The 11,656-nt window shown below is 33.4% G+C and overlaps 1 long non-coding RNA gene and 2 pseudogenes across 3 annotated transcripts; 1 reads left to right on the top strand and 2 right to left on the bottom strand.

Moving 5' to 3' along the window:
* Positions 1 to 1,944: 1,944 nt before the first annotated feature.
* LOC143591312 (mitochondrial carrier protein MTM1-like) lies at positions 1,945 to 5,236 on the bottom strand (annotated as a pseudogene). Its single transcript, XR_013145642.1, has 9 exons — positions 5,048 to 5,236; positions 4,863 to 4,944; positions 4,317 to 4,445; positions 4,189 to 4,248; positions 3,936 to 4,106; positions 3,741 to 3,840; positions 3,436 to 3,677; positions 3,284 to 3,342; positions 1,945 to 3,189 (listed from the first exon to the last, which is right to left on the bottom strand). The product of XR_013145642.1 is annotated as a mitochondrial carrier protein MTM1-like (transcript).
* Positions 5,237 to 6,651: 1,415 nt separating this feature from the next.
* Positions 6,652 to 8,884, bottom strand: LOC143591304 (uncharacterized). Of its 2 annotated transcripts, XR_013145641.1 has the most exons (4): positions 8,736 to 8,884; positions 7,823 to 8,505; positions 7,439 to 7,621; positions 6,652 to 6,963 (listed from the first exon to the last, which is right to left on the bottom strand). It is a non-coding gene; the product is annotated as an uncharacterized LOC143591304 (long non-coding RNA). The 2 variants fall into 2 exon arrangements; XR_013145640.1 differs by having other exon boundaries at positions 6,652 to 7,621.
* A 389-nt stretch (positions 8,885 to 9,273) lies between these two features.
* Positions 9,274 to 9,766, top strand: LOC143591297 (plastid division protein PDV1 pseudogene; annotated as a pseudogene).
* Positions 9,767 to 11,656: the final 1,890 nt, after the last annotated feature.

Here is an 11,656-nt window from a genome sequence, read left to right as displayed (position 1 = left end):
AGGACTATTTAGGTAATTTTCTCTATAAATATGTTAATATAATAATTACGTGTCATAAATATATTTTCTTTAAAATTAAAATATATATATATAAAAGAGTTTAGGTTTGAAGAGTACATTAACATTCAATTTTTGAGACATCTTTATATTGAAGAAAACTATAATAATTTTTTTTAATTTGTTTACAAATATTCAGTTTTGAAAATCTTAAATGTTCCATTTTTTATATTTATTTTAAGACTATTGTGATAATTGAACAATATTGTGTTTATAAGGACAACATGAAAGTTGTTTAAAAAGGAAAAAGTTGGTGTCTTTTGGTCTATGGTCGGGTATGGAATGTAAAACATTTTTTGTGAAAAACTTTAGCTATCTTTCACATTGTAAGATCGCATTGTTTTAAATTTTGCTTCCAATAACATTGTTTCATTAAGATTTAATTATATTTTTTCTATATGTATTAAATTATTCATTATAATTTATACGTTAATTTATCCCGTGTAATACACAGGTTTTTAAAGCTAGTAAGTTAATAAATGAAATAAATCTAAGTTTCTCTCTCTCTCTCTTCTTTTTCTTCTTTCGAATTTAAAGTTGTTTTTATTTTCTTCTATAATAATAGAATTATAAAAGAAAAAAACATCCAGATTTTTTAGTTACATATATAATAACAAAAAGAACGAATTGAACTTGTTTAAATACCATATTTGATCATATTGTGACTACAATTATGGGTTTTATTTTCCGTTTTAAAAGTAAGTACACCGAAACAAATAAAGTTATCGTCCGCATGAATGTGCAAGCATATCATGCTAGCTAGTTCTTAAAAAAATCATACTAAAGCTATTCAAATATTTTTTTTGAAGAGGTATATAATTAGGAGGTGTTAGGTAAGCTTTTAAATTTGCTTATTTGTTTTTTGAAAATCAAAAACCATTTTTTAAAAGCTATATTTTGAAGCTTTTGGAGTAACTTTATCAAAAACCTTTTCTTTTAACAAATAAATAAACAAATAAGCAAGTTTTAGAAGCTCACCCAAACACCCCCTTAAAAGTATAGGTATTAAATTTAAATTTCAAAAGCATCACAAGTATTTATCTTGTATCCATATCTTGAAGATATGATGTTTACTTTTCTATATTGCAATCGCAATCGTGCAATAATACACTTTCTTAAATAATTACGAACGCTATTTGAAGGAATGGCATAAAATATATTAAGTTTTAGTATTTTTTTTTTAATAAAAGCAACTATTAAATAATAATGATGGTTTAAATCACCATGTTAAATTTTCCGGCCACACAACCTCCATTTTCAAAGCCAATTTTTTGCTTGAATTTCTTATTTAATTGCTGTGTTTTGTGAATATGAAATTGGATTTTTGTGGCTAATGGAATGAAAATTTTAACGTTTGGTTGTAAGAAATTGGAGCCGACTCGAATGATTTTATGTTTGCTTGTGAGAAATTTAATCGTTAAAAAGAGACGAACCCACAAAAAAAGTTTTGAATCCACAATTGGGTGCAGGGTGCCCCGTAATGTGGGTCGGCCAGTGGGAAAGACACTTCATGCTATTTGTTTAATTGTTACTTGGTGTTTGTGGAAAAAGAGAAATCAGTTGGTCTATTTGGGGGTCCCGATTCACGCATCGACTTTGGTGGAAGAAATTAAGATGTTGGAATATTTGCAGATAAAAAAGGGTAAAGAAACGTAGACTTACATAGAAAGATTGAGGTAGATTTTGGGTGTTTTTTATTTGTGTGTGGGTGGTGTTGGGCATTGGGCTTGTCCCTATTTGTCTTTTTGGTGTTTTGCATGCAGTGGTGTTTGTATTTGTGGCTAGTGGCTTGCTAGTATGTTTAAATAAAATTCTTAGTAGTTAAAAAAATTGTATTTGTAGTTTTTGTTTAAGTATTGAATCTAACTTTCTAAAAAAAATCATCATTATTCAATTCTAAGTCCGTTATCAATACATATAATGGGCTAAACCCTATGTAACATTTCAAGAACTTCTTTAGAATTATGTGAATCAATGAAAATAAAAGGAGAGTTGAATATTTCTTGTGGCTTCCCCTTTGCCTTCTCACCACCTCTCATTTGATCATTTCTATATATCCAGACCCTTTTGCTCTTTCATTTGAATTCAAACTTTTGTTTGATCCATCCCCTATCTTTTTCAAACCCACCCAACCGTAACTCTGCTTTCCGCCTCTCTTATAGAGACGTTTGCAGAGCTACATAGAGGCATTTTAAACACACGCAATGGTACCAACCGATCAAGCCAATAATGTGCGTGTGCATCTCATATGTATATAAAATTTTCAATATATCATGAATTAACAATATCTAATGTAATGATATAACAGGACTAACAATTGATCAAGGGGTTGCATGTGTGTTAATGCTGGTGGCTTTGGCACTAACGTATCTCATTCACTGAGGGACTTCAGGGATATCTCACGACGAGGAATGATGCAAGAGACCGAGTGTGGTTGTCTAGATTGGTCTTGGAATAAAGTTTCTTGAAGCAGATTTTATAGATATAGATGTGTCTTGTCTTGAATTGGATTTTGAGGGGTGGAATAGATGAAATGGTAGTGAAAATTATGGTTAAAATCGTGTAGATTTTTCATGAGAGTTTCTTGTTAATATTTATGAATTAAAATCTTGAATTTTCCATTTTGATACATAATGCAATTCTTATTTGGATCATCCACCATTGGTAGAAGCAAGTATATATTATGAAAGGTTTAGTATTTGTACAATAATCAAGAAACCAACAATGAATGTACTATAAAAATCTTGAAAACAATATTGTTAAACTTATGTGTTAAGTGACTTAATTCATTTTAAAATTTACATAGTTAAAACGCCAAAAAAACCAACCTTTTGCTTTGTTGCCAACTAAAACAGCCCTAACGATATTCATTTGTCGTCATGAGGCAATGAGACGTATTTCTAAATCTATTGCTAATCTCGACATGCGGTTAGATGTATAACTGGTGGCAGTCAAGTACATGAAATGAAGACTCGCTGCGGCTTATTAGTGATAATTTATGTAGTTGTATGTTGTTGATGATGTAGAGCATACTTCACAACCTCATAAAAAGATACCACAATTCCAACCGAAGGCCCTGCACGTCCCGCACGAGGACCTACACCTGTAAATAGTCCCCTCATTCCACCATCCCTGATTCAACAAACAAAAAGCTTACAGAACACAATACTAGCTAGCGCCAAATTTTCAATTTTTGTGCCAAATTTTATTATGAATAGGAACAAACCTCCAAACTTCCATTAGAGTCTGCCTTGTTGTCATCCTTAATGCTCTAGTAGGATCCTTCTGCAATAACATATAAGAAAAGAAAAAAAAACATAGGATATAAATTCATAGTTTGCGAACTCAACGCACAAAATCCAAGGTTCAAGTGAATGCCTCTATTTGTCTTCGTGTTTTTGCAACATCGAGGGGACATGTGGCAGCAGCAGCAAGGCTGCCAGCAACAAAACCCGCAGAGAAATTTGCACCAAGCACGGTCACTGCGTTGGCTTCCTCACCCACCAAACTCAATAGCCCTCTTCTTACCGGTTCAAGAGTTGACCAGCATATTGCTGAAAAAGGCACATCACGAGCCAGTTGTGCCCCAAGACCCGTCCAAAGAGCTCGATAACTTTGCACTGCAGTCCAAAATCAGTCACTTAGAATTAATAACATAACACGTGTTAAGTTTAATAGCTCACCGTTTTTCGTATTCTCTGATGTTTTAACACTAGATAACACATCCACCAACGTCTTCCACACTCCAGGAGCATATTTCCCTCTGGTGAAATCCTTGAATGCCTAAATGTACACGTATCCATATTCCCGCTCATATTTTAAACAAAAACAACTAAAAAAAACTAGTCAAATTCATAACTTAGAACTACAGAAAGTACCTGCATGCGGGTTCTAGCAAGTTCTATAGGATAGCAGGCAGTACAAGCCAACGAACGTGACAACGATCCAGCCAGTAAAGGGGCGTATGGGGTCATGCTTGGAGCATTCTGGGCTGCAAAATTTTCAAACGAATCACGGAATATGTCATAGCAAGGAAGATATATTCCCACCTGTTCAAACGAAATATTCAAAGTTAATGTAATGTCTAATCATTGGCACCAAATAATAAGCCAAACCGTCACTGAGACTTACAGTTGGTACAGCCACTGCAAGACCAGCATTTGTGCCTCTCCATAATCTTGCAACACCCTCCTGTAAAGACTCCCATTAGATATACGAAAACGACCCTGAAACTTGTAAACCTTAGATAGAACGCCAACCTGACGAATAATTTTGTAAAATACATCGAGCGTTCCTTTGTAATGAAAGCAGTCTGGCGGACAGATCGACACTGTACCATGTACCCCAGCTCGAGTGCATGATGGAGAACATCTCAGATCCGCAAACATCTAAGTAGCCAAGATTTATAGGAATTGATACATTAAAATAATCATCAAGAATATAACCACCTATTGGAAACGTTCCTTTGATAATTGGATTGCACAACGATTTGATTGAACAAAAACAACGACAACAAGGTAAGAATGAATATGAATATATGATAAAGGCAATTCGATTGAAGATAGCAATCATAGTGTACTTAATAGAGAATGCAAGTCATGATTATATTATACGCATTTGTTGGCACCAAATAAACTGTCAACCGTTTGCAGCCTATCTAACTTATCTTGATGTTTAATCCATGTTAAGACATTTATACATGTATTATAAGTATAAACCAAAGTTTAATTTAATCTACATATAATACTAATTACCCTGATTTAGAGATCAAATAAACAGATAATATATAGGAAATATAATAGTACCATGTTAGGTCCAAAAACGAGTGGTATGATTAGTCATGGGATGAGAGTAAGGAACACCAGCAGCCTGTGCTTGCAGCCTTGTCTATATATAAACATTGTGGAATCATTAATAATTAATTATCATGGTCCTAGCTCTTGGCATAATTAAAACAAGAAGAATTAAATTACAGGGGAAAGTGAGATACTTTAGCGACATCAAGAGGGTTAACAATAATGGCGGATACGAAGGCGGCAGATAAACCTCTCTCCGAAACCCCTAAGGGTTTATGTTTATGTTGTTGTTGGTGTGGTTGAGATTTAATGGGTTCAATCATGGTTGAGGAGTTCAAACTCAACGCTAGTTCATATTCATGTGAAGAAGATTGATCGGAGTTCATATACGTATAAAATTGTAGACCGTTTCCATTCAAGTATCATGAAACAGAATCAAAATTGAATTTGTGGAAACTAGTCTAAGGCTGTATTAATTCCGACGACAGCCACATTGCTACTTAGGATGGCTTCCAATGATTTTCCAAAACTAAAAAACTGTAAGCGGTGGAGAATATAAACCCACAACACTACGTACGTGGTGGCTTATGTTTACTATACGCGTGGCATCAGTTTCATCAACGTAAAAGGATGACTAAGCAGCAACCACCACCTAAAAATTGTTTGGTCAATTGGTTGCAGTAGATTCATAGGAGTAGGACTCATAAAAATTATGCAAGTCAAAGATACTACAGTATATATCTTTTCTAAATATAACCCACCTTTTAACAAGTTTAATTTCTTCATAAGTAAACTCGAACAAACTCTTTATTACACACATTTAGATCAGAAAATGAGAAGATATGGAACAGAGAGGAGGATATTGAGATATTTTGATGTAGTTTGATAATTGATTAATTGTTATCATACATGTTATCAGGAGATAACTTACTTTATATTTTCTGCATGATTACCTTCATTTCCGCATTTCCAGTCCCACGTTTCCTTATTGCATTTCATGCGTATAAAGTTATATACGCAAAATATAGAAAATTGGGCAGCCATCTTCAAAAAGTATTAAAAAAAATTATGGTGCTTTAGTAACATTTTAAATTTACAGAAAAATCATAATATTTTCTAACTTCTTCACTAACACAAAAGACTAAATCAAGAAATTAACCGTCTTGAAAGAAGAGAGACTCGGTCACATTAAAAGAAGAAGTTAAAACAATTTTAAGTAAGTGAATAGAGTAGAGCGAGGAAGGTGCCAGCGTGAACCTATATTTAACCAGTATTTTACCCGTCCGGTGGACGGGAATATCAACGCGGGTATATGACGTCTATATTATTATAAGATCCACCGATTTTAGACATTTGTCAACTTGTATGAGATTAACACGCGTTATAGTACTTACTTCTTTTGTTAGATTTGAAAAAAAAAAATTTTTTTGAAGGCCATAGGTTCTCTGTATTGTATTAAAATTTAAAAACGTAATATGTAAGTAAATATATAACGTTTATATTTCTTGTCAACATTGTTTTAGTTATTATTAGTATTTTGCAAAGCAAATGACTGGTCACTTAACATTTACACCCTATTATAATATAAATATAAAAACAGTTTTGAGTTAGTGAGACCAAATAGCACGGTCCACTTCACAATGTCAAACAATTTTGACCAAATAGCACAGTCCAAATAGCAAATTCTAAAGTAGTAGCATCCATTTCCATCCAGTACACAAAGCCCACACAGTTATTTTACTAATAACAAAACAAAAACTGTTTTACATAATTAGTAATTCAAAACATCTTAAAGATATCATTAGGGATTAGTGTTTTCAAAATTAATAACATTAAAACTTAATAAAGATGTTCACCCAAATAAAGTTACAAACTGACCAAACATCAACAAACATAACCAAAACAGTTTACTTCAAATTAAAAACACTATTCACTCCTTAAATCGCGTTGGCTTTTGCGAACGCCTCATCGGCTTCAATTGCTGCCCGACTCATCTTGAGGGCCTGAATCCTGCCATCTAGGTGTGAACGCCATCGCCGCATACTCCACCACCGCGTCCTCCGACCACCTCCACCGCTGCAATCACTGCAGCCACCTCCAACTGTCGCCACTACCAACAACAAAATATATAAAGACCAACCCATTTTAATACACCCTTATTTCTAAAACGACGAACTTCAACCCGATTCCATATTGTCCACAAACCGTTTTGAACCAAACCAATTCATATATACTTAAAAAGAAAACCATTCCCTCAACCAAATTGATACTTTTTCAAAACAGCCCGTTTCAACCCAAACTTATTATGCTCATAACCCGTTTTGACCCGAACCAAATTTATAGTTTTTAAAACAACTTGTTTCAACCTGAGATCTCATAGCTCATTTTGACCCTAACTCGTTTTAATCTGAACCAAACTGACTCTTCTTTATAACAACCCGTTTTATAGTAATGGCGCATCCTCGTCATATGAATACTAGTTTCTAATAATCCAATTTTAGCATGATAAATTCGTATATAAGCAACGCGGTCTCCCCATAACTTTGTGTATATATAACACCCCACTGCTAGGCAAAAATACTTACCTTAAAGCCGGATCCAGTTGATGGGAATTTAGAAGTTTTATCTGAAGATTTACCGTCATCAGGCAACGGAGGGAAAAGACCAGACACAGAAAAACATTTGGAAGCAGGTAACATATCTTGAGATTCAGGAACAACATAATCTTTGTTTTCTTTTTCTAGAAATTGCTCAAATTGGTATTGAACCTTGAAGATAAATAAACACACAAACTTGTAACATCTGTAGACATAAGAGGCTTTCTAATACAAAATAAGCTGAATGATAATACTAATTATTAAAATAACCTCTCCTGCATAATGAGCAAAATCAACATGCCATTTCTATGATCCATCACTATCTAAAACAAAAAACAAAGTCTACAAGTTAAATGAAGCTTCATAACTTACTACTGCAGATTGATTTCCGCCACCAAGTCGAGGAACGAAAAGTGCAAAAATATGATCCGTGAGGTACCAACTGCACTCCAGTGACAAGAAAAACCTATCACGAAAGATAACTATAGTCAAAACAGATTGGAGTCAATATTGAAGAAATCAACTTTAACAGATCATCTTTTGGGAGTTGGTGAAGTCATCACTCAAGACATGTGTTTATGAGCATGAATAATGGTAAAATTTCTGAAATATAACTAACTATATTATGTTGAAATGGAAAAAGAGGCGTATTTTAGCACACCTCAAAGCTTTTGAGCTTCCATGATTACATTTAAAGCAAGTGTTGTCTTTCCTGGCACCTCGTGCCCATAAATTTCAATAATTTTTCCCTATATATAAACTTCAGAGTATAAGTTACAAAACTAAGAGATTAAATAATATAATCAATATGTTTCATTATACCTTTGGTAGTCCTCCAATCTCAAGATTTAACGAACCAATAGATATTACCAGTTTGACTCGTGCACTGAGAAACCGGCACAAGAACGACATAGACTCTCAATCAAAAGATCCTGCAAGTTCTGATAGGGTTGAATGAAGAGCTGTTGGTTTTTCTGCAGCTTTGATGACATCATGAAGTTATACATAAGTTCCTAATTAATGTTGCCCTGCTCCATCCTTGCAAAGCTCTGCACCTGCAAACACATCTCAAATTCTATAATAATAACAATATAGTAACAAAATTGCTTCTACCTAATTGATGTATCAAGTGATTTGGGGGGTTTCCTTCTCTGATTATGTATAAACACAAACATCCCAATTATAATAACAAAACAACAGAGTAGTAATTTGATACTATTAAATAATAATAATAACCCATAGTAACCTTGAATATACAACGACAATCAAAATCTTTGATGCTTACCTCATCAATGAAATCACGAACTTGCAAAGACATCGTCGGAAACCACCCACCAGTCACCGAAGGAGATTTTGACACCCATGGTCGACGATAGGGTGACTGCATTCAATTGAAGTATGATGCTCATTCTTGTCGGTAGAAGGTTGAAGAAATAAGTATGATTCTACGAATTAAGAAGAGGTATAATAAGGTGATAGATAGATGCTCTTTCTTGTTAGTTTCTTTCGATTTACCTCATTTATTTGAGAAAATGTGTTAATTATTTGTTTGCTTGAGGTTTAGCTCGAAAATGTGAGAACTGTCTATGTTAATACTTGCATACTGGATCATGACTTATATATGTGAATACTTGTAATCCAAATGTACTAGTTTGATTGCATAAAAATGCAGCACTATGTAGCATACAATGCTTTTATACTTTGTGAATGATAAAGTGAACTTGTGGCTAAATTGCAATATAAACACATTTGGTGTCTAAGTTTCATATCATAAATAAATGTGACACAATGACCTATTTTTCTTGTTAATTTAAACACAGACTATGCTAACAAAGCAACAAGCAGAGAGGGATGCTGCAAATGCTCGTTTGGAACAGCCGAATTGTGCTTCCATCGAGATTGGCTGACCACCACGATAACAAGTACAAAGTCATCGAAGAAGCATGTGCCTTTCTAGGTCAAGTACAGAACCACATTAAAGTCATCCTGCCCAAGAATGGTTATATGTCAGCAGAATCCTATAATGTCGGAAAGAGGTCAAACATTAAAGTCAAAGTTATTCTCTCTGCCTTTAAGTTTGCCAAGAAGTCCCTCAAAGTTGATCATCTGAGTAGTGTGTTAGGGAATGCGTCTTTATTTGCATTGAGCATGTCGGCATTGTTGCATCTTCATCAGGTAGCCGACATGGACCGTTACATGCCAGATCTCCAACAAAGACACCCGATTAATAATAAACTCAACATGAATGTTACCAAGGTTCATGTTCCAGAAGGAGGTTCTTCTAACAGTCTAGACATGTTATTGGGCAGGGGTTAAAAACTAGGATTATGCAGTAAGCATGCTTTTTTGGTTCTTGCGTCGGAAGTTCGCAGTAGTTAGTTTTTGTAGTATGATCAAGTAATTGAGCAAAAGATCTGGTTAAACATCATATAATGAACCTACATTATACATTTATATAAAAGAGAAGTAGTTAACAAAAGTCATAAAACTATATACAAGCTTAACCTTATAATCAAGTTTGAATTTAACTCTTAATTTTAAACCTATAATTCCAAACCCACCAGCCACCGTAATTGAACCGATCATTTATATTTGTTTGGGATTAACTTCCACCAAACATATTGTTGTATTATACCATTTTGGTATTTTTGGTTCAACATTTGCTATCGAATTGCCTTAAATTTAATTGTTAGATTATATAATGCCTTTTTTTTAATATTTGTAATTAATATTATGGATTATATATTTTGTTGGTTTATGTAATGTCGCCTTTTGTTATATTTAGTACCAAAGTTTTAGGCTCAATCACATTGTTTGGTTATAGTTAATCGATCCATAACTGACTCGCTATAATCCCAAAACCGATTAACTAAAACTACCATAACAGATCATCAATTATAATTATCCATTAACCGACATTTCATTCATCAGTATAGGTTTAGCCCAAAACTTTCCCAACCAACCAATACACACTCCTAATATAAGGTGGCAAACTAGACTATAGTCAAATCACGTTTTTTTTTATTTGGTCTTTTGAAAACATTTCTTTGTTCAGTTATAATAATGATATTGCAGAAATTTTTTTAGAATTAGAATTCCCACTTTCCCATTGCCTCCCAAGAAATGGTTACGTTGACATTTCTTTGTTAGCTATAAAAGTCAAAAGATTTATGTAGGAAAACACATGTAGGCCACACACGTGTGACATGTCCGACTTTATTTATCAACTTGTTTAAAGTAATATAAGTACGTTTTGCCTTCCATTAAGCTTTCGGTCAAATTTCGGTTGCCCAACAAACTAAAGGTCAACACGTGGTAAAGGAAACAACGATTTTCATGTTCCTTCGACCGGACCAAAACGAGATAGCGATATGTTTGGGCTCATTTTGGTTTTCTTTATAGTTATTTAACACTACTGTCGACATCATAGTTCAAACTGGATCCCAAGCAGAAATTTGAAGTTTAATAAATCTAAATAAATGTTTAATGTTTGGAAAATAGAAATTATTGGTCTGTTTATGGTTTCCCGAAACCGGTTATTGGAAAAATATTGAACCAAGAGGTATTTATATTTACTAAAAACATTTAACATTTATTGTTATTTTTGAAAGGTCGAATATCATTAAAACAAAAATGGGACGATACACGAGTCAGGCTGTCAATTCGGCATTTGTTTATAACACGCTTAAACATGTTAATATAAAACGTACATTGTGTGATTTTTTTATATTTTTTAGTAATTGAAATTAGTAAACTAGGCTCCATCATTTCTTCTTATTGATACATGAAACTAAAAGTTGTGTTATAGTAAGGTGTTCATTGGATCAAATAACGGATTATTCGGGTTATTCGGTTCGGGTTATTCGTATTTGAAAAATTTTGGACCCTATCCGAAATCCGTTCCGAATTAGGAATATTCCTATTCGATCCGAATCTATCCGAATTTAATTTGGATCGGATTCGGATAATATCCGAATAATCCGAAATTATCCAAATAATCCGAAATAAACCTAAAAAAATTCCTATTTTTTGTTCCTAACATTTAATAGTTTAAAATCACAATAAACATACAGACCGGAAAATACGAATTACTCTTAACACAAATTTAAAGTTTAAACTTCAAATAATAGTCTAATAAATATATTAAACCGGAAAATACCACTAAAAACATATTTTTTATTCGGATTAAACGGATATCCGAATAAT

This window comes from Bidens hawaiensis, unplaced genomic scaffold (genome assembly GCF_021521415.1).
Source record: "Bidens hawaiensis isolate Kalapana, Puna unplaced genomic scaffold, B.hawaiensis_p1.1 tig00001685_1, whole genome shotgun sequence".
Lineage (NCBI taxonomy): Eukaryota > Viridiplantae > Streptophyta > Magnoliopsida > Asterales > Asteraceae > Bidens > Bidens hawaiensis.
The sequence above is the reverse complement of the archived record's forward strand: the minus strand, read 5'-3'. Positions and strand labels throughout refer to the sequence as shown.